General features: G+C 42.1%; 1 protein-coding gene across 4 annotated transcripts in view; it reads left to right on the top strand.

The window, feature by feature from the left end:
• Positions 1-4,954: 4,954 nt before the first annotated feature.
• The window catches only part of gatad2b (GATA zinc finger domain containing 2B), a 45,933-nt gene continuing 39,382 nt past the window's right edge, over positions 4,955-11,505 (top strand). For 2 of the 4 annotated variants that reach the window (XM_061060398.1, XM_061060397.1), the window contains exon 1: positions 4,955-5,311. The gene's annotated coding sequence lies outside the window, so the exon portion shown is untranslated. The remainder of the gene's footprint in view (positions 5,312-11,505) is intronic. The other 2 variants (XM_061060400.1, XM_061060399.1) reach the window with 1 other exon arrangement.

Below are 11,505 nucleotides of genomic sequence, written 5' to 3'. Positions count from 1 at the left end.
GGTTTATTTCACATTCTGTGAGTCAGTAGACACTCAGGTTACCCAAATATATGTTCAAAAACACTGAAGAAGAGGATTTTTCATAATATGTCCCCTTTAAGTTAGGTTACCATCACTGCTGTCTATAATACTTTGTTTACATTTTATATTTCTTCAGTAAGAAAATGTACAAACATTTTTCACTCTATTCCCATTTTAATGAAGACAAGAGTTATTTATGAATTAGTTTTATTTAGACTAACATAACAAATAAAATAACACAGATTCACAGTGTACAGTGGCCGACATTAAGCAGTACAGCAGGTTCATGTGAGAGGTTGGTTGGTTTATGTATCACAGCTTCTATTCTCGACACATCACCTGAGTCACCTCGCAGACGCTGTCAGACCGTCTGTTCATCCGTCATCATCAGACGCAGATTTACGACTCTGTCCTGCAAAGAGGCTCTTTATGCTGTTTGAGATGTGTCGCTGTCTCGTACCTCCTCCTCCTCCTCCTTCTCTCTTCTCTTTCCTCATCTCCTCTCCTTTTGTTCTCTTCTCTTTCCTCCTCTTCTCCTTTTCCCTCCTCTTTCCTCTTCTCATCTCCTCTTTCCTCCTCTCCCCTTTCCTCCTCTTCTTTCCTCTCCCTTTCCTCCTCCTCCTTCTCTTTCCTCCTCTCCTTTTGTTCTCTTCTCTTTCCTCCTCTTCTCCTTTTCCCTCCTCTCCCCTTTCCCCCTCTTCTTTTCTCTCCTTTTTCCTCCTCTCCTCTTCTCTCTTCTCTCATACACTGAACGAGCAAGTGGCCTGTTACAGTCGCTCCTATTTGTTTTCTTACCTTCTTGTATTATTTGTGGCAGCAGTAGCTCAGTCTGTAAGGACTTGGTTCAAGTCCCGGTCCCAAATCTGGAAATTGGTGTTGTAGCTGGAGAGGTGCCAGATCACTTCCTGTGCACTGACTATGTGTCCTTGAGCAAGGCACCGAATTTTGTCTGTCTTCACCGAGAAACTCTGGCCTTCAAAATCCAACAGCCTGATTACCAAATAGTCTAACTCATGGTGCTCCATGTGGAGGCTCAGGTGACGTATACAGGTTTAAGGCGAGAACATGGAGCACTTTGTATCCCAGTAATGAATTAATCTCCGTTATCTTTTTGTGATCTGATTTTCTCTGTAGGTTTCTTGTTGTACTTAAAGGTGAAATTACTGAGTTCTGCTAAAAACCACGTAGAGTATGTAACATTTGTGTTGCATCATGTCGTACTGTGAATGCTATTTCAGGACAAAAACCCAACACTTCACCAGAACGAGGAAAAGGTAAATTATTTCCACACTTGTATGCATTTCTATATGTATCATGACCTCATGAAGCCAAAACCAACATGAATACTTTTGGTTGTGTTTTGAAATGATCATATCAGTGTTTGTCGTCTTCTTAATGTCTTTTCTTACTGGTTTTACTATTTTTATCTTCTTTTACTTCTTACTGTCCTTTTATTTATGCTCTTATCTCGTATTTATGCTCATATCTTAACTCCTCGTGTTTTAACTTGGTAATTTCTTATCTTATTTACTTTGTCTATTTATGTTTTATATTTATATTTACTTTTTATTTTAATTAATATTATAGTTTTTTTTTTATCCTTTAACCACTTGTTTCTATTTCTTTCACTGCTCTTACCTTCTTATTGCTGTTCTCTTTTTATTTGCTTTTAGCTCTTTCAGTTTCTTACATCTTTTTAAATCTTTGCTCCTCTTGGTCTCAGCTCGTGTTGTTGGGTTCTTGTCTTGCCTGGGTTCTTATGATGGTTCTTATAATGGTCGGGTTATATATGTCTGTTGGGTATCGTGCAATATGGGTTCTTTCCCGTTGAATTGTATTTAATTATTTTTAGTATTTTGCATTTGTTATGTTCTTACTGTTGTTTATGTTCTTCTATGTTTGGTTTAGTTTGCTTTGTTCTTGTTTTTGCTGTTTGTCAAAGCACTTTGTAAACCTGTGTTTTTAAGAGGTGCTATATAAATAAAGTTATTATTATTATTATTATTAGGATGTGCTGTGGTGCAGTGGTTAGCGCTGTTGCCTCACAGTGAGAAGGTTCCTGGTTTGAATCCCTGTTGGACAGGAGCCTCTCTGTGTGGAGTTTGCATGTTCTCCCCATTGGTTGTGTGATTGACTGGAGAACAGTCCAGGGTGTAACCCTGCCTTTCGCCCAATGACAGCGGGGATGGGCTCCACCCCCCTGATTTAGATAATGGATGCATTTGGGTGTTTTTGTTCTTCTTTTTAAAATATTATTATATTCTATTTTAATGACACTACAAAGACAAAGACCAAATACAAGTACAACACAAAACACATTTTGTGATTGCACAGGAAATCATCATCACTGCTCCTTACAAGGTTATCTGTCTTCTTAGTATGTTTAAACACATGTTCATTGTGTATTTGAGCTAGCTTAACATATTCTTTGATGGATGATCTAGGTCATCACTATAAAGCCCCTGCAGGGCTGAGGCTGCATGTTCCATCATTAAGAGCTCTTAGAAGTCCTCCAGCAAGTTATTCAAAGAAAAACAATACAATTCATGAGGATGATCACAGAAAGGAATGCCAATGCAGACGGACGTTGTGTTACTGCCGACTTTATTCCATTCCCTCTAGCTCCCCAACAAACACACTTCTGGACTTAGTGGTACATTTTCATTTATTTGTATGCATATGAATTTGTGACATCATGAAGCCAAAACAAACATGAACACTTTTGATGGTCGTGTTTGGACTTGATCACATCAGTGTTTATTTGATACTCTGTGAGACATAAGCATATGGCAGCTGTGTGTGTTGTTTTGGTCAAAGGAATCCGTTCTGAGCAGAGAGAATGTAGTTTTGAGTGCTGTGAGAAGATATTTTTGAAGTTTTTTCACAGAAACTCTGTTCAGTTTGTGTTTAAGAGTTTGGAAAAACTGAGCCACGGTTTCAGGAAATGTGTTGAGACATTTGGGAGAAGCTGCAGTTTGAAGCAGCCGTGAGGCTCTTTCTGTTTGTGTGGGTGTTGGCGCCCCCTGTGGACAAAGAAATGTAGTGGGAGTTTGCACACAGAGAGGCTCCCGTCAGACGGGGATTTGAACCAGGAACCTCTCTCCACGTACTCCAGCTTCCTCCCACAGTCCAAAGACATGCCCGTTAGGTTAACTGGTGACTCTGAATTACCCGTAGCTGTGAATAAGTGTGGCTGTCTCTAGAGTCTGTCTCTATATGTCAGCCCTGAGATTGACTGGTGAACAGTCCAGGGTGTAAACCCAATGACAGCTGGAATCGGCTCCAGCCCCCCGCGACCCCAAATGAGAAAAAGCAGTATACTGTAGATAATGGATGGACAGGATAGGACTTCCAGTATGCGTGTGTTTTTTACATACAGACCAAAATATGACAGATTAACAGACTGATTGGTGGACTGAATAGTCTAAGAGTTTTATTGTTTATGTAAAATAAATTAATCTCAAAGTAATTAAAGGAACATGTCTATATATAAACATATTTTGTGAGGTCAGATGATGTGCTGTTTTTGTATTGATGCTTTGATTTATTTCTCTTGTTGCACAATAAAAAACATCACCATGCCAGTGTTATTTTAGCCATTTATATATATATATATTTTACAAAAAATAAAATTGCCATGTAATCCTCTTAATTTACGTTAATGAGGATCCTGAATCATTTGAGCAAACTAAAAATAACTGAATTCATGCACGACAGCAGCGCAGAGCTTTAGTGCAAATGGAGTAAAAACCTGTGCAGCCACCAGAGGGCTCAGTCTGCATGTTATACTCACCATGAACAGCAGCGTCCAAATAAATCTAACTTGGTTCATTGTCTGCAGCCTGTAAGCAAGACTGTTGTGATGTGCATTGTTACACAGCCTCCAGATGACACTGTCCTACCTGCATGTCACACTATGTGGTTTTTTTTTTTTTTTTTTTAGCAGACAGGAGGAATCAAACGCCTGCTACCAGCTCCAAAATAAGATGTGGGTGAACCATATCATCAAAAAACACAAGGACACATATAAACCATATGATATGTGTAGAAATACTGAAATACTATCACATATGGCATGCACTGATTTGTGACAGGGCTGAAGAAAAACAGAGGTTGTTGCGAACAGAATTCGAAATGTTAAGTAGATGATAAATAATTTAATTTATCAACATGCAAAGTAGGTCAGCAAGTCCACCAGCAGCATCCTGTTAGAACTGGAAATCTATTGTGCCTTCACAGGTGTTAGAATATGTGTAATAACTAATTTAAAATTTAAATTTCTATCCTTTAATCACCTCGGGACTGAGTTAATCCTCCGAGTGTATTTAAACAGATAAGCTACTTCACAATAGAGGTATATAACCCATATGTAGAAGTGATTCATTACATCCTGTTTGCATCATTTACACTGTCTATAAAAAAAAAAATCAGTATGTGAATATTCATCAGGACAACTCGCACTCAAATATCCAGTTTGCAGAAGCTGTGACCAGGTGTGCAGTTATCACATTCCACTCATATTTGTACCTGACATCGCTGCACGGTGACACCTGCACATTGCATGACGCTGCAGGCGGAAGTTTTCCTTTGTGAGGACGTGGTGACTGACGCTGCACACAGAGCTCACAGCAGACAGTCATGACGATCGCTATCATCCATCTCCATCCGCACTGCTGTCACCGTTTGCCCTGTCTCAGGTCTTTGTCATACACATGCGTGTTTATAAAGCGGTTAGAAACCCGGTGTGACACGAAATAAGGTGGAAAATGTGCCAACCAGGTTTCTTGTCCCCCCTGACAGCTCGTGGAAGGAAACCGGGTGACTTTACGTTAAATAATTAACGTAAAAAAGCTGTTAACAGTTTGGTAATTTTTCAGGATGTTAACGCATACATTGTTTCGTTAGCCCCACCGGAGTTAACATGGCTCTCCGTCCAGACACAGACAACAACATACTACCACCCAATCAGCGCTCTCGCTTGCTCCGCCGCGGAAATGACCGACCAATGAGCGAACAGAGTTCGTTCAGACCCTACCAATCAGCTGTCTGTCTGGGTCTTCTGGGGAAACCAACAGCGAATCAGTCGCTAGTCTGGGCTTCACGGAGTCACAGCTTGACCAATCAGCGCTCTGTCTGGCTGCACCGAGGGGGCGACCGTCTGCCGAGGCCCAATCAGCGGCTCAGTGCTGCCTGCCGGTGCCGGGGACTGGTGGTGAGGAGCCCGCTGCAGCGCGTCAGGACCGGACCGTGAACCCGGAGACGGTACACACCGAGCCGAAAGGAGACACAGGTGAGCCCGGGGATGTGCGCGGGGCCTGGCTCCGGCGGGGTAACCGTTAAAGCCGGACGGTTAGCGGGTTGTTGTGTCGTGTTTCTGCCGGTGGATCCGCTGACAGACAATAGAGCGGCGGTGTTCGCTGTTTATTGATGCGGGCTGACATGTTGGCGACCAGCAGACAACTGTTAAATATATTTAAACACCCACAGAAACACTGACGGACACCCGTGTAACATCCGGTCATCATTTTGTAACAGTACCGGAGCCGTTAGCGGGGATGTTGTGATTTCATTGTGATGGAAACGTTGAGAGCGGAAAGCCTCCAATCCGTTTCATTGTTTGATCCGGAGTCTCTGGGGGTTCAGTCAGACCGGAGAAAGAACCAGGCTCCTCTAAATACTCGTTAACGTTTATTTAAAGAGCACCGGGGCGCAGATTAGACGTGAAAACGGGTTTTATCGAGTTATATTGAGGCGAATCTGCGTGAAGAGGCGGATTAAAAGGCGCTAAGAGGAGGCCGGGGGGGGGCTGATGCCTCGCAGCAATTAGGAAGAAAAATTCGAAATGCATCAGCCATTTAGGCTCAACTGGCTCCATATGCACCTAAATGGCTGCCTGGCGCCTGACAGCACAAGCAACATTTCACTGTGAGGACTCGGTGTGATCCAGGCCGAGCGGCTGATTGTGTCCTGAGCGGCGGATTAACGGAGGAACATGTCAAGATGACGTTAGAGACCCAACCGGGGATCAATATTTAATGTGTGCTGCCTATTATTCTGCAGTATGCACGCGCTCATGTCGTGCCTGTTGGCCTGAGCTGGTGTCTGCTCTGCTGCTGCAAGATTTACATGAGTCACATGCAGATGCATGACTGCTGCCACTGCCTGACTGAGTGTGTAGTCCCTATTAGATGAAAATATGACATGTCAGATTATGTTAATGCCACACTCCTCCATTATTAAGATTACGCACACACACACACACACATCAATAGCAAAAGTTCCAGTTTGGATAAATCAGAGTTAGTTGATGGCACCAGTTTGCACACAGTTAGCAAAGTAAAACAGTGCCATTTGTTTGTGTTGACAGCAGGAAAGGCTGTTGTCATGTCTCCTCAGCATGTTTCTCACCTTGCAGCAGCTGTTTGTGTCTCCACCTGAGCATGTGGAGGTAAAGTATCTGCACAGCCCTTTTGGTTTGTGAGATAAAAAAAAAAAAAGTTGGCAGACCTTGATACACTCAGCCCTCCACTCTCACAGTGATAGTGGGTCTGTCTGTATGAATGAATGGTCCCTGCTGTTGAAGAGTGTGAATGAACTGTAGTATTCTCAATGATGGAGTCCTTCCTCTTCCTATTTCAGGCTCAGGGTCCCCCGGCAGCCCCGCTAGCATACAGATGAAGACTGCGTACTGTTAGGACAGAGTTTGACACTACCTGTGCAATTCTGTAGTGAAGTTTTTGATTTAAAATACAATACGTGTCATAAAGGTTTGACCATCATTTAGCCGGACCTTAGTGAAATAATGCAGCGACAAACACACCTGGTGCATACGTCTGTCAGTAAGGATCATTTCGGACATTTTTGTCACCTTTTTCAAATAATTTGTCCTCAGCAAACCACTGTTACCCAGTTTGGCAAACCTCAGCACATTTAATTATAGCCCGAGCAATTTGAGGCAATTACTGTTATTGATAAATGTGCTCATTAAATCAGCTGGGTTAAAATAAAATCACCATCAAGTATCTCATATCTTCTAGATTTTTTTTTTCCAATTAGGAATGTTTCGATGCGAGTCATTTCATTTTGAATATCCGCTGTCACAGAGACCCCGTTTAGCTTTTAACTTACAGCTGCACATAGCACCCTATAAGTACTTTAAAGTTATTTAAATCTATCCGATATTTGCAATATAATGTTTATAACTGACTCGGTCGTCATAAGGGTTCACACATGTTGCATTGGTTGTACCAGGAGGCTGAGTTCCATCAGGGATCAAACCGTTGCTTGGTGTCCTTTATTTATGTTATATCAGAGGATTGCGTGAAGTGGTTACAAAAAGAATCTATGACTCATCCTTCAGTTATGTGCGTTACTCATTTTGACCCAAATGCATCACTCTTAAAAAGGTTTCTTTCTTAACGTTATTTAAGATGTTTTCACTTTATGCACTCCTGAAAACATCAGGAGTTACATTTCAGGAGGTCTGCTTAAATCTACCCTTCACTATCGCTGCATCTTCTCTTTATTAGTTTGAGACTTTTTGTACGAGACCACTGTAGCCCTTTTCATCGTGCAATTCCGCAGCAGAGCTGTAATGAAGCTCCGCCATCTTCATGCTTAACTCTTTGATTCAGTGACGGCGTTATGTTGCTGTCCCAGTCTGTAACTTCTCAATGTGTGAAGGCGTTGCAGGCGTGTAGAGCAACAACTATACCACCAGCACTTTGACATCGCTTGATTTCACTCTGATGAAGGCGTGAATGTTTGTCTGCTCTCACCCATTAGAGTCAGATACCAAACTGAGGAACAGTACAATGTAATGCATCATGTACATCAGTTTAATTTTTGTATATTATCGGACCAGGACCTCAGAAATACGTATGGTTGATTGTGCCAAAATCTTTGCATCTTTGTGTTGTCCGAGCTACCAAAGATAAACATTTGGTCGATCAACTATTTCTTGGCATGAAAGTAGAGTGGTTGAAACGCTACGAGGGGGCTTTGAGGCCAGACTGTCAGAAAGGCTTTACTCTAAGCCCCATTTGTAAAATTCACGCCGTGGAGAGGACAAAGACGCTCCAGCTACGCAGACGCCTGAGACAGATCAATGAAGCGCTGGTTGGCTGCAGCATGGAGGAGGCTGTGACGGCAGACTGCGTCTTCCTGTGTGAAAGTATAGAAAAGTTTGTCGACATCTCAAGGTCAATTCGTGTTGTGCAACCAAAAAAAACGTGTGAAAGAAAACGACTAAGATGCTCAGAACGCAGAAGCAAAATGCTTCAGAGTGATCAGAAGAAAATCCAGTTCCATAGAACAAGGATTTCACCGTTTGCTTTTAGTGGATGAGTTTATTTTCTTAATGGCTGCAAAGGAAACTAAAGGGCCGAACAGACGTGCATGGAAATCAAATGAATGCTAAATAACATTTGTTTGTGATATAAATGATTTTTGGAGCTGTTTTTAATGAAGCCGGTGGTGTGTTCAGGTGTGTCTGGATCTTTTGATTCTGGCTCCTTCATGTTCAGTGTGTTACAGTTCGTGAATATTGGAAAGCAGAGTCTCGTATCAGCTCCTCATCACTTCTAAAATGTCGTAGCTTTGTTTAAAGCTGTGTAATACCTCTAAAGCTGTCTTCAGTAATCTATGGTGCAGCGAGGTTTCATTATTTTGTCCATCATTCATGCAGACACGGGGGTCCTTTCACTGAACACATTATTTCAGTCAGAGTTAAAGCGACCTGTGTGGAGGTCTAAACCTTACATAGACTCACCTGCACGTGCACACGAGTCACCCACTGATATTACTGCAGGTCTGCATGATGTAAGAATAGTCATTACATTGAGCAATATAACAATATGAAGTCATTTAAAAGAGTGCATATTAGCTATCTACATCTACCTCCTATTTGGACTGTTTTACACAACACCTGAGTTTGCAGTGTCCACTCTGAGTCCAAAATAAATCCACAAATCTGTTTTTTACCTTCAATTTGGCATTAATCTGAGGTTAACTGATAGCTAGCTTGAGCGTCACGTGAGCGCATCAAAGCAGTAGGAAGCATTGATCACTATTCCCACGCCTCCATCCGACAGGGTAGCATGATGAACACACGCTAGTTTGCATGAAATAATTGTTCCCATCGCGTCACATTCCGACTTTCTCAGCATGTTTATTGGGAATGCTAAAAATGAGATAAAGGTTATGAGAGTGTGTTAACCATCCCTGTGTTACTGTGTGCATATCATTTGTTCTCTCAGTGTCTGCAGGTGCAGCGTCGTCAAGTAAAAACCAAAACATGTCGATACCTGTTTTGATTTAGAGTTATAGAAGTCCTCTGCACCGTATGCAGTGTTTCCCCTACCATTATATTAGGTGGGCGGCCCGCCCCCCCGGAAGGTCAAGTATTTTTTTGAAGATTTATTTTTGGGCTTTTTGTGCCTTTTATTGCAGAGATAGGATAGTGGATAGAGTCGGAAATCAGCGAAAGAAGTCATTTAAGGATACCTTTCCGATAGAAAAGGACAGCTGTCATTAAAAGTAACACATGAACACCAAGATTCCTTCAAGTGTTTGTATCGCCATGTCGGCTTGTCCCCACCCCCTCAACGCTTTAAACCTAGGGGAAACACTGCTATGTTTGGTATTGTCTCAGTTTTTAATGCTAATAAATGGCAGACAAACTCCTGCACACGGTCTAAATTGTACAAACACGTTTGTGATGTTAAGTTTTATGTGCACAGTTTAGACGTCGATGTCTCTCAGTCGTTCAGCTTTTGGTTAAACGATGACTGAAGATCTGTAGTTCTTTTAAATCGTCTGTACTTTTTGATGACATCAATCCAGCAGTTTTCTCTGTAGGTCTCCTCAGGGTGTTGGTGTCCCCCAACTTTTCTTTGTCTACACTTTGCCTGCCACCCGATGTTGGGGAAAGCCTGTGATATGCAAAGACAAGTGTACATCAGAGCTGCACAATAAATCCCCCTTTTCATCTTCCTTTCTGTTTCGCAGGAAGTAAGAGAACGTGCACTCTTCCTGTATTCACAGACGTTAGCAAACACGTGGCCAATCAGATGGAGGCCCAGTTGATGTCAGTGGGGTCCTGACAGGGATGTTAGCTAGCATTAGCGATGTGGTTGATGAAGACGTTGTGTTGTACTAGAACAGAATTCTTGTTATTCAGACGGGTGACTTGTTGTCACAGACTCGGGTACAGAGTAAAACATGTTGAGCAGCAGGATGGTGTTCTACATCTCAGCTATTCCTCCTCTCATTCACTTACAGCAGCCTGAAATAGAGAAACCTCTGACTCTGACTGAATCTACAGTTCACTACAGATCCACCAATTCTGATAGATCTATGACAGACCTGTGACCAAAGCCCTCGGAGATGTGATACTGTTGTCACGACACCAGAAGTTCATGCCTTGATAAGATACGAGTACAAATCAAACAATAGCTATACCTGTTTTTATACCACGGCAACAAAAATAGAAGTCCTGTGCACCCAGTCTTTGCCCATTTCTTGTTTTTTAATCACCAACAATGGCAGACAAACTCCTGCATACAGTAAAAACAGCACACATACGTCAGCGACGTTTTGGTACCTCACCTTTTCCAACGTATTTTGTACCGTTTTAGCCCATGCTGTCTTTCTTTTGTTTGACTTTTGGTTAAAAATAGGACAAAAGATCTGCTTCAGTACCCTTTGATTCCCTCTGGTTTTAAAACTGGTTGTATCGAAGTATTGAAAGTTCTGACGATCTCCATATGTGACTTTTGTCGTTCATGTTTTTGGTGTTGCGTTGTGTAAGTCTTAAATTGCCTACACTCTAACTTTTCTCAGTGGATGTGAATGTTTGTGAGATTAAATCATTTCCTGTAGACCTGCGCCGCCTTTGGGTCTGATGAATCCGGCTGATGGCCCCCTAAAGAGGGTGATGGTGGTCCTCACCTTTGTGGCATGCTTTCAGCTTTACGTTATTGAAGACCCTGCTTCACCAGATCTTTTTACATGACGAGCTGTCCTGATCTGAATGCTCGCTCACTGAGGATGTCGTGGAAGCTCTAAACAAAAGATGTGTTTTTTTTTTTTTACACCATGTCTGAGGCTCTGTTGGTTCAGTATTTCTTTCACAGTCTTTTTTTCCCCTGCAGCCATTTTGACTTCTCACAGCGGGAGAGTCACAGGTGTTAGTAATAACATTAATGATGGCGTCACTCTGCTCTCTTTAGCTGCTCCATATGTTCTCCACTTAGATGCTGACTGTGGCGTTCTGTAGTTTAGTGCTGAGTTTTTATTTTACAGCTCGTAGCTTATTTTCACTTTTTTTTCCCCCCTGTAAAGTCTGGTGATGAATCCCTTGAGGTTCTAGTGACACAGTCCACACTATAAAAACATCCAGTTAATATGTTATAATAAACTATTGGTTGGTGAAGCTTCAAGTATTCAACATAAATCATGGCGTTTTGGATCAAAAGACCCTGC

This window comes from Labrus mixtus, chromosome 16, assembly GCF_963584025.1.
Source record: "Labrus mixtus chromosome 16, fLabMix1.1, whole genome shotgun sequence".
Taxonomy (NCBI): Eukaryota; Metazoa; Chordata; class Actinopteri; order Labriformes; family Labridae; genus Labrus; species Labrus mixtus.
This window is presented reverse-complemented; position numbering and strand designations above follow the sequence as displayed.